Genomic DNA, 15,367 nt, shown 5'->3' with positions numbered 1-15,367 from the left:
CCACTGCACTCCAGCCTGGGCGACAGAGCTAGACTCCGTCTCAAAATAAATAAATAAAATAAATAAAAGACTAAAAATTTACAGTCATATTCACATAAACCCTAATTCTTTTTTAGTTTAATTCTACTATGGAGAAACTTTTCTTCTTCATTTTAAAGGTGAATAAAATGTATATCCCAACCATGTTACCTTCTCAAAAAACTGCAACCATTACTCACCTCTCATTGGCATCCTCAATCTATTTTTTCTTAGATTTGGGATTTCAATCAGCATTACATATTTACAATCTTTGATCTTAAGAAAGTGAGAACTACAACAAACTAAAATGAAAATAAAATGATTTCAGTTACCATCTTGTCTCTCTAGATTCTTTCAAAGTTTACCCTCCATATCCCTATTTCCCATTTATTCTTTAACTCACTCCAATTTGGAATCCATTCCCTTTGCACCAACAAAGCTGCCTCTATTGAAGTCTTTAATTATTTCAGTGTTGCAAAACTGCATAGAAACTCTGTCACATAGATTTATCGAGAACATTCAATATAAGTAACCATTTTTTTCTTCTTAAGATAATATTTTTTTCTTGAAATGCATGACACTATACCTTCTTAGATAATTCTTTCTTACATTTAAGGTCACCCTTTAGTCTTTTTTACAAAATTCAGCTCCTCAAAATATTTCTAAAACTGGACTGTTTTTCCCTCATCTTTTCTTCCTCCTTCCTCTTCCCCTCTTCCTCCTGCATCCATTTCTATGGCTTCAAATACATTCTATACACGAATGGATTCACATTGGGTATCTTCATGCCAGAGCTCTTTCTGGATGACAGATTTCTAAGCCCCAATGCTACTTCTAAGATTACTCTCTGGAATTTCAAGATCAAAATAGTTATAATTGAACACTCTGTCTTCCCCAGCCCTCTTTTAATCTTCTCCATCTCAGAAACAGGCCATACTTTTCCTCCTATTGATGAAGCCAGAATCCTAGGAGCCATCTTTTACACATTTCTCTTCTTCACCTAACTCCGTCAATTTAAGAAGTTTATCGTCCTCCTAACTGGTTTGTTAGCCTCTACTTCATTCTTCCCCACAGCCCACACACACTAATCCATTCTATTTTAACATAGTGTATACCATATTAAAATAGACCATATTAGTTTAGAAACTTAGAAAGCAAAATAATACAATAAATACTGTCAGCTGACGCCAAAATTAAGCAGTAGAATGTTACCAAAATTGATGCATCTACAGGTGGGCTCCACCTCATCCCACATCTTGCCTTCCCTCACTTCTCTAAGAGGTTATCATTACCCTGAATATTGAGTGAAACTGTACTTTGATACTTGAAATAATTTTCTACATTTGTATATATCTAAAAATATATTATTGTGGTGTTTTTAAATTTTGGATTTTTTTTTTAGTATTCAAGAATTTTTAGTAGGATATTATACTATTTGTTGATTTCTGGGATTTTTTTTTTAATCAAGATGTTATTTCCAACATGCCTGGATTCCAATTGATGAATTACCTAACTCTTTTGCTAGTTATATAGAAAGCAGATTACATTATGTCATTCTTCTAATGCTCTTTGAATTATTCCCACATCAACTAGCATAACCTAGAAGGTTCTGACATTGCTCATTTTTTCCATGTCACTAGCTCCTTTATCTTCTGTATTATAACCTTCCTGAATTTTTTTTTTTTTTTTACTTCTTTTAATGTACCAAGTTCTTTTCCACTTCAGGTAATTGTATCAATGCTTTGTTTCTTCTGCCAGGAATACACTTTCCACTCTGCCCCAAAGTCTTCATCTAGTAAATTTCTGCAAATTTTCTTCAGAAAGTTTTCTGATTCTTGTCTCTTAATCTACTCTCTCCCCCCAAAATTTACTGCCTTTATGAAACCCATTACAACTTAAAAACATCAGTTCCTTCTTTTGTTTAATTTTGTTTGTTTTTTCATCCTTAATGTGAGGTGGGAGTGCTTATTAACTGTTCAGACTGTAATTTCCATGAGGGTAGTCACTGAGTGTCATTTAATACTACACACTTTTCCATAGTAGTAGGCTCATAATAGAAACTGAATAAAAGAATAGAAGAATGAAAATGTTTTTCTCACAACCTATAGGACATACTGCTGAAGAGAACATGTAAGCTTCCCGCTATTTGTTTACAAGTTTTGAAATATATATTTATAGTGATATGATTAGTTTAATTAATTAAAAGAGTGAAAATGTGCACATTATATTTGTGGATTAAGTATCAAGGTAAAATTCTGCCAAAAAAAATCCTCATTCTAAATTTATTAATGTGCATCTTTTAGAAAACATAAGGATAATCAAGAGAAAACTAAGATAATGTGATAAATTTAAGTGCTGAATTATTATTCATTCATTGAGGGCAACTTCATCCTAAATTCCTTGAGAAACTTCTTTCTGAGCTGGTATTCTCTTCCATATTCTATGATCTTCTATTTGTTCCATCATTCTTTTTTTTAATTGAAACTTAAAACTGCATGTACTTATCATGTACAGCATATTGTTTTAAAGCATATATACATTAAGGAATGACTAAATCTAGCAAATTTACATATACATTACCTCACATAGTTATTTTCATAGTGAGAATACATCCATTCTCTTAGCATTTTTTTCAGAAATACAATATACTATCAGATATAGTCAACATGTGTACAATAGATCTCTTGAACATATTCCTCCTATTTAACTGAAATTTTGTATCCTTTGAAAGACACCTCCCCAACTACTCCAGACCCTGGTGAAAACCATCCTATTTCTAACTTTCCATGAAATCAACGTTCTTAGATTCTTCATATGAGTGAGAGCATGCAGCAGATGGCTTTCTGTCCCTGGCTTATTTCACTTAACATAATGGCTCCATATTGCAAATGACAATATTTTCTTTTTTATTATTGAATAGTTTATTGTGTATACATACCACATTCTTAAAGTCATTCATCCATTGATGAACACTTAGATTGATTTCATATCTTGACTCTTGTAAATACTGATGCAATAAACATGAAAGTGAAGATACCTGTTGACATATTGATTTCATTTTCTTGGAATATTCCTACTAATGGAATTGTTGCATCATGTGGTAGTTCTCTTTATAATTTTTTGAGGAACCTCTATAGTGTTTTTCATAATGTTTGTACTAATTTATATTTCCACCAACAGTGTAAGGGTTTTTTTTTTTTTCTCCACATCCTTACTAACACTTATCTTTTGTCTTTTCTGTAATAGCCGTTCTTACAGGAGTGAAGTGGTATCTCATTATGGTTTTAATCTGCATTTCCCTAATGATTAGTGACGTTAAGCATTTTTTCATATGCCTCTTGATTATTTGCGTGTCTTCTTTTGAGAGATGTCTATTAATGTATTTTGTCTATTTTAAAATTCAGGTTTTTTTCTTGCAATTGAGTGTTTTGAGTTTCTTATATAATTTGTATATTAACACCTTATCAGATGTATAGCTTGTATATATTTTCTCCGGTTCTGTATGTTGTCTCTTCATTCTGTTGACTGTCTCCTTTCTGTAAAGAAGCTTTTTAGTTTGATATAATCTTATTTGTCTATGTTTGCTTTTCTTGCTTGTGCTTTTGGGGTCATTTTAAAAAGTCATTGCCCAGACCAATGCCATGGAGTTTTTCTTCCATGTTTGCTTGTAGTATTTTCAGGTTTTGGTCTTACATTTAAGTCTTTCACCTGTTTCATCCATTTTAAGCTGATGTTTATACAGTGTGCAAGCGTAAGGTATAATTTAATTCTTCTGCATGTATATATTCAATTTTCTAACTGCCATTAATTGAAGAGATTATTATTTCTCCATTGCATGTTTTTAGAATCTTTGTTCAAAATCAGTCAGCAGTAAATGTGTGAACATATTCCTGAATTCTGTGTTCTCTTCCATTAGTTTATGTGTCTGTTTATGTTTATGTGTTTGTGGTTTATATGTCTATGCCAGTGGAATATTGTTTTGCTTCCTATAGCTTTGTAGTATATTTTGAAGTTAGGTAGTATGCGGCCGTCAGCTTTTTAAAATTATGATTGCTTTGACTATTTGTTTTTTTTTTTCTGATTTCATATGAATTTTAGAATTTTTTTCTATTTTTGTGAAGAATGTCATTGGTATTTACATAGGAATTGCAATGACTCTGTAGATTGCTTTGAATAGCATGGGAATTTTAACAATGTTAATTCTTACAGTCCATAATCATGGGTTATCTTTTCATTGATTTGTGTCTTCAGATTATGTCATCAGTGTTTTATGGTTTTCAGTGTACAGATATTTCACCTCCTTATTAAACTTTTTTCTAAGTATTTTATTTTTTGTAGCTTTATAAATGAAATTTTTTAAAAAATTTCCTTTTCAGGTAGTTTGCTCTTATGTATAGAAATACTACTGATTTTTGCATGCCAATTTTGTGTTCTTCAATTTTATTGGAATTCTGTATAAGTTCTAGAAGTTTTTTGGTGAAGTCTTCAGGGTTTTCTATATTATAAAATAATGTCATCTGCAAACAGACACAATTTAACTTCTTTATTTCTAATTTGGATACTTTTTTATTTCTCTCTTCGTTCAAATTACTCTGAATAGGACCTCCAGCATGGTATTGAATAGAAGTGCTGAGAATGGGCATTCTTGTCTTACTGTGAATCTTAGAGAAAAAGTTTCCAACTTTTTCCGTTGAGTGTGATGTTAGCTGCGTGTTTGTCATATATTGTTTTTATTGTGTTGTAGCACAATCCATCTTTACCTTATTTGTTGAAAGTTTTTATTATGAAAAAGTTAAAAATTGTCCAATACTCTTTCTACATATATTGAAATGACCATGTGGATTTTATCTTTAATTATGTTCATGTGATTTATTGATTTATGTATGTTGAAACATCTTCGCATTCTTTGGATGAATCTCACTTGATCACGTTGAATGATATTTTTAATGTACTACTGAACTCAATTTGCTAATATTTTGTTGAGAATTTTTGCATATATGTTATTTATGTTAATCAGGGTTATTGACCTGACCTGTAGTTTTCTTTCATTTATTTATTTTGTGTAGTGTCATCATCTCGCTTTGGTATAAGGGTGATGGCTGGCCTTGTAAAATAAGTTAAGAAGTATTCCCTCCTCTTCAGATTTGTGGAAGACTTTGAAAAGAGTTGACATCCGCTCTTCTTTAAATGTGTGATGGAACTCAACATTGAAGACATCAGATCATGGGCTTTTCTTTGAAGAGAGACGTTTTATTATTGATGCAATGTCCTTAATCATTTTTGGTTTGTTAAAATTTTACATTTCTTCATAATTCAGCCTTTTAAGATTGTACACATGAAGGAATTTATACATTCGTTGTAGGCTATCTAATTTATTTGTGTATAATTATTCACAACAGTTTCTTAGGATCCTTTGCATTCTTTTGTCATTCTTATTTCACTTATACTCATCTTTCTTGTGATTAATAACCCATCATCCCATAGCTTCAGACCTCTGCCTTAAAATCTTGACAAAATTTTACTTTTAGTTATTTAATTTCCCATTTTACTCTCTTTGGTTATTCTAGTAATTATGGGATTGGGCATGTGGCCAGGCCTGTATTAGCCTCTGATACGATTGAAGTTCAGGGTAATTAGTCTTCTCTATGAGACTGGTGCCTGGCAGAAAACTGAAGTATGATTTGTAGACAGGGCTAACCTAGTGGGTGACTGATTGATAAGCAGAAATTGTTTTCTTGATTTGTCCCAGAATCTGGCTGCTTGGAGATTAGGCTAAAAGTGGAGGTTAAATAATTTTAGCTATCCTGGTTGAAAGTCTGTGAGAGGAATAAGGCAGAAAACCTATTAAAATAACCTTATGAAATTTAGAACATTTAAAATGGAAATTGAGGAATTTTCTGCAAGAAAGACATAAATAATTGTAGCCTGAAGCAGTATGCTCAGCTGGCTAAAGACTGTTCTCATGTAGCCAAGGCCATAGATCTATACAAGGGCCAGTTAGCTTTGAACCAAAAAAAAATTCTCCTCGTCATAACGCTACTCATAATGTAGGTCTTTTGCCAATATGTCCTTTAGACTCATATTAGAAGCAGGGAAGAGAATGAAGCAGCTCAGAGCATGCATACATGGATCTGGGAAAAGTAATTCAAAGTACATATTCTACAAATAATAGATCTAATAATAGATCTGCAGTAGCATCGTGCATATGAAGTTAAGCTCATTTTCATAACTGTGAAGAAGAGTTGCAATATGTACAATGATTTTAACCTTGCCGTGTAAAATTAAAATTTATTAACCAGTATAAAAATAGATATTCACAGGATTTTAAGTAACGATCCTAGAATGGTCACCGTTGTGGATAGAAAGATATATTACATTCACTATTTTTTGAAACTTATCATCTTTAAAAAAGCGAAACTCTCGGATTGTGTATCAGCTAAATACCAAGAAGCTATTGGCCATAAAACTCATACCAGATAAAGTACTCTGTCTTCATTTAAATCCAGATATTTCTATAGCGTTTTTTCAAGGTGGATCTCTCTCAACTGTCAAAGGGAATAGTTCGAAAGCCATCACAAGGATAAGCCAGTATATGACTACAATTTGAATTTATCTAGTTTAGTTCTAAATTCCAAAGATTAACTGCTGATTAAAATGATCTAAAATTGATCTTAGAACATTTAAAAATGTATTATGATTTGATCTGAGTGAAATTATATCTTCTGCATTCATACATCACCCCAAGATACATGAAATCCCCTAGGGCAAAGGCTTTTTTATTCCAAAGCCATGATAATCATTACTGCTTCACCAATGATAAAATATATGATCAGAAGAATATATGCTAAGGGTATATTAAGGATGATAAAGGTTCCAGGTGACACATAAAAATTGTATCATTTGTAACAATAGCTAGTCCCTCAGGACAGCACAGCAATTTGTTTTTGTTTGTCCTGTATCAGTTGAAAAGAACACATGTCCTTTTCATGTGTTCTTTCATAGTTCTATTCAGATTGTTTACCCATCTATACCTACTTCAGTCTAACAAACATCTTGTTCTCCGTATCACAGAGAAAACAAAGGCTATCCAGTGTGAATTCCCTCCAACCCCCAAACAATCCATCCTTCCCTTCCTACATAGACGTATGAGTACCTGTCTTTTCTAAGTACAAATCCCTCTTGCTTTCTTTATCCCACAGCCTCTCACCTAATCTTGTGGCTGTTTTCTGTATTTCTTTGGCACTGTAATATAGGATTAGAACTTTGTGCTTGACCCTTTTCTCTTCCTGTGCCATCCACAGTCTACGCACAGAGTCTGGAATGCTACATGTTGCCACGAACGCCTCAATCACAGTAACTTAACTTTCATCCACATTACACATTGTTTTAAATATTATTTAAATAAAAATTGTGGATTAAAAAGACAAAACAAAACCACATACACCATCACTTAGGTGATTTAGTTCATTTTCATCATTTCAAATATACCAATTAAAAAACCCATACCTTCTCTCTCAGTTTTACTCCGGAGATAAGTCATTGGATAAAGAGACATCTTTTATTCAAATCCAAGTTTATCATATTCTTTCATATTACTATTTGACTGGTAGATGTTTCTACCCATGACAGTTTATTTATCTCTTCCCATTTTTCCTGCAGCTCAGCCCCAAGGCTGAACAAACGTGATCAGAGACTGTAAACACAGTGGTGCATGGTCCAGACAGGGGCAAAAAACAATAAAAGTGGTGGAAATTATGATGAACTAAGCAGACCAAACAGGCACATTTGTAGATAAGATTTTGCCCACTGACTGCCCATGTGAAGCCTCTCTCAGCTTTTCCAGTGCTGGTCCTCTCTCCCTTCATCCCAGTATTCGGTGTTGATCTCTGATTCTGTCCAGTGACAGGTATCTAATAAAGTTTGAAAAATTAGTGAATAAATTAAGTGACCAATAGTAAAAAAAAGTCCACTCGGACTTTCTAAATGGTTTATTCTGTTCTGTTATGGAATAATGTCCATGTAAAGAAACACACACAATAATTATCAAATTCCTTGTTTTTTCATATTCTCTTGAGGGCTTTTAAAAGTACTCTTTAACTTACTAAAAATATATATTGTCATTATCTATTAAACAAACACTCAGGATTTTCCCAAAGAAAATGTCATTGATACTGCTCTTTCACTAGCTAATATCAGGCTAAGTTACAGTCATAATAGTAGAGTTCTATTTTGAAAGAAAATTTTTGTTCACTTGAAGTAAATTACTCCTTCAAGGATACAAGAAGGCTGACTATAATTTGGCACTATTAAGGTCCCAAGAACAGGTAATTTACAAAGATGAGAGGTTTATATCTAAGAAAGCATATTTTTCTAACATTCTCCTATCATAGGATTAGACTCAACATTATTTTTTATCATGTTGTGTGTAGTCTACTAAGTGAGGTATACAGCAAATTCAATATATGACCCTGTCTCTTGAAAAAGTAAAGTGAAAATTAAAATCGTATACCTGATGCTAGTAATTCTTATATTTTATAATATGCCATTAAGAGTTAAGAATAAATACTTTAAAACATGGAAGTGGCTGTGGAACTGGGTAATGAAAAAAGGATGAAAGAGTTTTGTGCTACATGCTAGAAATGTAGACATTAAGGTTGATTCCAGTGAGGACTCAAAAGAAAAGAGATGATCTAGAAGTTAAGTCACTATTTTCTTAGAGAATACACAAATAATTATGAACAGAATGTTGGTAGAAACAGCAATGTTAAAGACCTTTCTAGTGAGGTTTCAGATGGAAATGAACAGCAGCTTGTTGAAAACTGGAGGAAAGGCAATACTGTTATAAAATGTCGGAGAGCCAGGCTAAATTGTGTTTAATGTTTTGTGGAAAGTAAAATTTGTGAGTAATGAAATTGGATATTTAACTGAGGACACTTTTAAAACAAAGTATTGAAGGAGTAGCTTGATTCCTCTTGACTGCTTATAGTAAAATGTAAGAGGAAAAGATGAATTGTGATGAGAAAAGACATGAAGTGAAGAAGGACTTGTTAAGCAAAAAGGAACCAGAACTTGAAGACTTGGGAAATTGTCAACCATGTATATTGCAAAATATTAATAAGCTTTGTTCTGAAGAGAAACTAAGGGTATGGGCTGAACAACCATTTGGTAAAGGAAATTAGTTTGGGTATAAATTGCAAATATAACAAGCCACCTCAGCAGAAGCCAGGAATAGAGATGAGATTATACCATCAGAAACACTGCCTGCTGGGACTAAATGAAACAGAATAGAAGAGAGGGAATGAAAGAAGACTGTTGGACTCCAAGAATTTTACAAAATGAGAAATTATGACTAGAGCTATCCATATGCAAACACGCTTTGCCCTTCATAAAACTGGAAGAATAATTTCAAAGGTGATTCAGAGATCTTGAAGGCTGTCACTCCCTCCACCAGTCCAGGGTACAAGACTGCTTTCTCCTTGGTTTGACATGGTAGGGCCCCAAAGAAGGCCTTGAAGCAGCATCTTGCAGTATCGTGGGTGTGGTACTACGGCCATGGTGAGGCTGGAGGGCACAGCATCAAATGAAAGCGAACTATGTTAGAGCTTTAAGATGTACTGAATTTTTTCTTTCTAGGTTTTGGACTTTCTTGAGACCTATCACTGTTTTCTTCTTTTCATTTCTCTTTTATGAAATGGAATGTCTATTTTATGCCTGTCTCACCATCATATTTTAAGGTGTATAACTTGTTTAGTTTCACAGGTTCACAGCTGGAGAGGAAATACGATGATTTAGATGAGACTGAACTTTTGACTTTAGAGTAGATGCTGGAATGAATTAAGGCTTTTGGAGTTGTTAGGATTGAATGAATGTATTTGGCATGGACTAAAAGCATGAATTTTGGGGAGCCAGGGGAGACCGATATGAACTGAATTTTGTTCCCCAGAACTCATATGTTGTCACCTTAACCTCAAATGTGAAAGGGACTATGTGGACATAGAGACTGCAAGGAGGTGATAAGGGTTAAATGAGGTTATAATTGTGGGACCCTAAACCGATAAAACTTGTGTCCTAATAAAAAGAAAAAGAGACACCAGAGCATGCTCCTGCACACATACACAGCAAAAAGGTCATGTGATAGCACAAATAGAAGGTGGCTGTCTACAAGCCCAGATGACAGCCCTCACCAGAAACTGACCCTACTGGACCTTGACCTTTGACTTCAAGCCTCCAGAACTGTGAGAAAATTAATTTCTGTTGTTTAAGGCTTCCAGTCTGTGGTATTTTTGTTATGGCAGCCTTATCTTCTTCACATTGTAGTAGATGCCAGCCACAGCATCTGTACCTAAAGTTTTAAATTATTCATATACATAACCTCCATCTGACCATCTGGCTATGCTGTACATAGCTCAATAATACTGTCTTATCAAATAAATTTGTCTCATTTTGCAACTAGATGGAAACTAGGACGTCTTGATTTTGAGGTATATATATTTTGGTCATTTTATTATTTTTTCTATGATCATATGAAGAAAGAAGGAGGAGGAGGAAAAGTTAAGGAGAAAAAAGAACAGCTCTTCCATGTGTCAACAACAACAAAAAGATTATTTGTCACACTGTCTGTCAATAGGTACATTTGAACGCAAACTGTATGCAGAATATACTGTGATTGAGAACCTGTTTATTTTTCATCAGAGTAGCAGAAAGTGATTTAAATAATCTGTTTTGTGCAAGATACTATGCACAATAATCTTCAAAAAGCATATTTGTTTTCCCCCAAATTTCTCATAGCACTGATGAGCCCTGGCTGGAGTAGATGAGAAGAGGCTGCCCTTTGATAAGCATCAATATTTTGGGACATTGCAGTATCCTCTCAGCAGCTCTTTCTGCTTCCTTTCTTTCTCTGTAATCCATTTATCACAGGAGTCAGAGTGGTTCCTTTAAAACATACATTCCAAAACATCACTCCTTTTCCTGAAACATTTAAAAGCTTTAGCATCCCTCACAGAAGTTGCCACCCTTACACCAGCTCCTGAAGTCCTACTTGCTAGTGCCTAGAATCTTTCTTCTAATTTATCCACTTTGCTCCTCCTAATCTGTTCTAGCCACACTGATTTTTGTCTTTTAGTACTTAAATTTACCAAGTTTATTCTCCATCTACTTTGAATGGAGCATATTACTCTTTGCAAAATTGGTTTATTCTTTTTTTGTAAATTCTTAGTACTCATCTTTTAGAGAGGAATCCTTTAACAACCTAAAGTTGTCACATTATTCCATCATTATATAGAATTTTCTACCTAGCTACCTTTACTGGGTAAAGGTCTTATATGTTTACTATGTTTCCTTCCACACAAAAAACCCCATGACAATAGAAAACTTCTTTCTCTTGCTCACAGCTGCATTCTTAAAAAGGACAACAAAAAATGAATTACCAGAGTGGATGATCAATAAAGATTTGTAGAGTGAATGAATGCCTGTGTATAATTTACTTACACTTAGACAATGGAGCAATGCAGCAAATTAATAAAAGCATACAAGTGCTTAGAAAGTAGTGAGCACTGCATTGAATGCATTACCTGTAATAACTAATTTAATCTACACCTATACATCATTATTCCCAACTTAGAGGTGAGAAAACTGAGCCTTACAAAATTGAACTTACTTTCAGTCCCACAGCTATTAAATACTGGAGCTGGAATGTACAACCAGGTCTTTCTGACTTCACATTTGGAAATCTAATACCACTAACTATACAATGTTATGCTAGACCCCCTCAAGGAAAGATTGATATTAGATTGGGTTGAAAATCAATGCTAGAATAGAGAGTGGGAAAATGCTGTGGACTGAACTGTGTTCTCCCAAAATTCATGGGTCAAAGCCCTGACCCCCAGTGAGACAGTTAGTAGGTATTTACAGTTAAATTAGTCTATAAGAGTAGAGTTTTTTAATCAGTTAGAATTCATGGTTTTGTAAAAAGAAAAAAGATGCACCCAGAAAATGCCATGTGAGGACACAGTGAGAAAGCAGCCACCTGTAAGCCAAGGAGAGAGCCCCCACTAGATCTGCACCGTGATCTTAGACCCCCCCAGCTACAGACTGTGAGGTAGTATGTTTCTGTTGTTTAAGCCACCTAGTTCATGATATTTTGTTATGGCAGCCCATGCAGGTTAAGACACAAACAAATATTGCAAGTTGTTTTATTACCTCTCAATAAAAAATTTAAAAAATTGGTGAAATCACTCTAGTCAAAATTTTTTCTGTATTATTTTTATAAGACACTTATGAAAGTTCCAGCTCCATGATATCTCCCCTCATTTACTCGCCTCTAAATCACTTCAGTTCAGTTCTAAGAAATCCAGATTTATAAATTTAAGTAAGATAACCTTTATATGTTCAGAAATTTGTGTTGTCAAAGAACAGAAATAGTAGAAAGGTGGAGCTTTAAATAATCGTCAATTGGTAAAAACTTGTTTTTTGCAGGCTTAATCTGGCAAATTTAATTTTGAAAACGTTTTAGTTATAGCGTAAAAGATTTTCATGTTGATGGCACTTTCTCAGCACTCCTTCTTCTACTGCATAGTTTAACCACTGAGCAGAGCTCTCATTAATTCAAAAATATGAAATGGAAATAAAGAATTAAGTGGATGGGTAGGGAATTTTGGAAATGAACATCTCTGAATCTGAACAGAACGCAGCTGCTATGTAATGCACGCACAATTAAATAATTGAAATAATTATTAATATGTATTAGTATGGAGAAATACATTTTTAAGTGGAGGATGTATAAAGGTGTCTCCACTGATAGGAAACAATGACTTTATTTAAATATATGTAGATTTTGCAGTTAGTATTTATTAGTGCTCAGGAAGCCTAGGCATAGTGTTTTATAAGTTCAGGAAATATTATTTTTCCTAGTTAAGTTTGGACAGAATAAAAATAGAGATTGGTTTATTGGTTCACACTAGCTTCTTATTAATAAAATAATTTTAAATCTTAATAATCAATTTTTCTGATCAAATGTGGTATTTTAAACCTGTATCCAAATTAAAAGCATCCTAAAAAGAACTAAAGTCAAAATGTTATGTCATAAAATTTCCAGAGGAAATGTGATAATAATAAGGGTTTTTGGTTTGGAAGTTTTCTCTAATAATCCTTTAATGGAAATTTAAAGGCTGTATATCATATTTTAAAATTCTTTCTATCATTCTTCCTCCTGTGGCCTAATTTTGCCACCAAACGAGCATCAGTTAAATAATAATTCAATTGGTTAATGTTATCTTAATGCTTAAGATTTCCTGAAAAACTAAGTTAAATTGTATTCAATCAACAACATGATAGTGTTGCTATTTTATAAACACGAGTGACTAGTTCTTCTCCAAAAGCACATTTCATTTTTTTATTTCTGATGCCAAACGTGCATAAGCAGTTATATGATTCTTTGGAAGGAAAAAGGTGGAAATCTACTTTTACATAATTTTTCTATTGCTTAAGTAATTACGAAAACTTTATTCAAAGCCCTGTAACAGCCTGCATCTTTGTCTAATAAGATATGCTTTGACACCATTCTACGTCAAAACAGAGCTATCTTGCTTTGAAGTGGAAAATTACTCTGAACTTTTATTTTAATTTCAAGGGTAGAAATGCAGGTTTGTTACACAGGTAAACGTGTGTCAGGGGCTTTATTGTAGTTTATTGCACAGATTATTTCACTACCCAGGTATTAAGTCTAGTATCCAGTAGTTATTTTTCCTGATCCTTTCCCTCCTCCCTCCCTTCACCCTCGGATAGGCTCCAGTGTGTGTTGGTGGGTGTGAACATTTCATAGTGAAAAATGAACATTGCTTTTTCAATTTTCAGTAAAATCTACTGGTATATCTGCACTGCCCACTCAATTCAAGAGTACATTTTTACTAAAAACACATAATTTATTTTATGACGTTATTTTTAAAATGTTGGATCAGAGTCATTTGCTTTTAAAAGGGAACTTAAAATTATTTTGTACCAATAACTGGGTATTGTTTAAAATTCTACACATAAAAATTGCATGTAAATAAATTCCAGATGTTAAACTATTTGACTTTTTATGTCAGTCTCTACAGAGCTCAAGAATGAGTCAGTAGGGGCAGTATTTCCAAGAATTTCCTTATCATAATAATCATATGGGGGTATGTTAAAATTACTCTTAGGCCCCACAAACCAACCTACTAAATCAAAGCCTCATCAGGATAATTTTTCCACATTAATAAAAACTTAAGATAGAACATTTCAAATATATAAAAATATAACAGTTACTATAATAAACTCATTTGCACCCATCACTCAGCTTCAACAATTATCAACTCATGATGAAATAAGATGACGCTGAACATACCATGCTGTCCCCTTTTGGACAAAACTTTTCAGCAAATCCCAGACAACATTGTCAATTCATCCATACATGTTTCAGAATATAGCTCATAAAGGAGACTTATCTTTTAATATGATCACAATAAAATTATCACTCAGAAAAATCCACCAATAGTTGCTAAATATCATTTGTCAATCACTGTTGACATTTTTCATTTTATAAATACATTGTTTTTCTAGTTTGTCTGAATCATCCACAAGACCACATAATTTACTGGATGTTTATATATTTTAAGTCTTTTAATATATGGGCTCCCTCCCATTATCGCTTCATGTTCTTGCAATGTGTTTACCAAAGATGCATATCCATTTTAATAAAAGCCTCTCAAGATTCTTATCAAAAAAGTTTGGGAAGTTCAGAGCACAGGAGTTTAGTTCAGGTATATGTGCATCCATAGATGTGCTTGGTTTCATAATTGTCTTACTATAAACCTGAACAAGGCAGTTGACCTTTCTATTATGTGTTGCTCCATGTGCAGAGCAGTGATAATACCTGTTGTCTTCTTCACAAGGATGCTGTGAAGATTAATGAGCTAATATCGATAAAGCACTCTGAACTTATGAGAAGAAAGGGTCTTTTGAAAAGCTCGTAAGAAGCTTATAGCCCTTATAATACTCTTCTGTGGGAGACTGATCAGTCACCTCTAGCAAACACATTTTGTCTTATGTGAATAGTGTGTTAATGATGAATTAATGATGAGTACAAATCAATCAATTTCTCTCAAACGAAACAACCATAAATTACAAGGATATATATATAAAATACCATATTTGCATATAGTATTTTAAAGAGTAAAATCTATAGGTGAGTTATTTTCTTCTATATAAAATCTATATTATATATAAAATCTATAATGTATAATATATAATCTATTATAAAATATTTTAATGAGTTTTTCTTTCTATATAAAATACTATATATTCTATATATATAGTATAATATATA

Source organism: Pongo pygmaeus, chromosome 2 (assembly GCF_028885625.2).
Source record: "Pongo pygmaeus isolate AG05252 chromosome 2, NHGRI_mPonPyg2-v2.0_pri, whole genome shotgun sequence".
NCBI classification, from domain to species: Eukaryota; Metazoa; Chordata; class Mammalia; order Primates; family Hominidae; genus Pongo; species Pongo pygmaeus.
Note: the sequence above shows the minus strand (reverse complement) of the source record.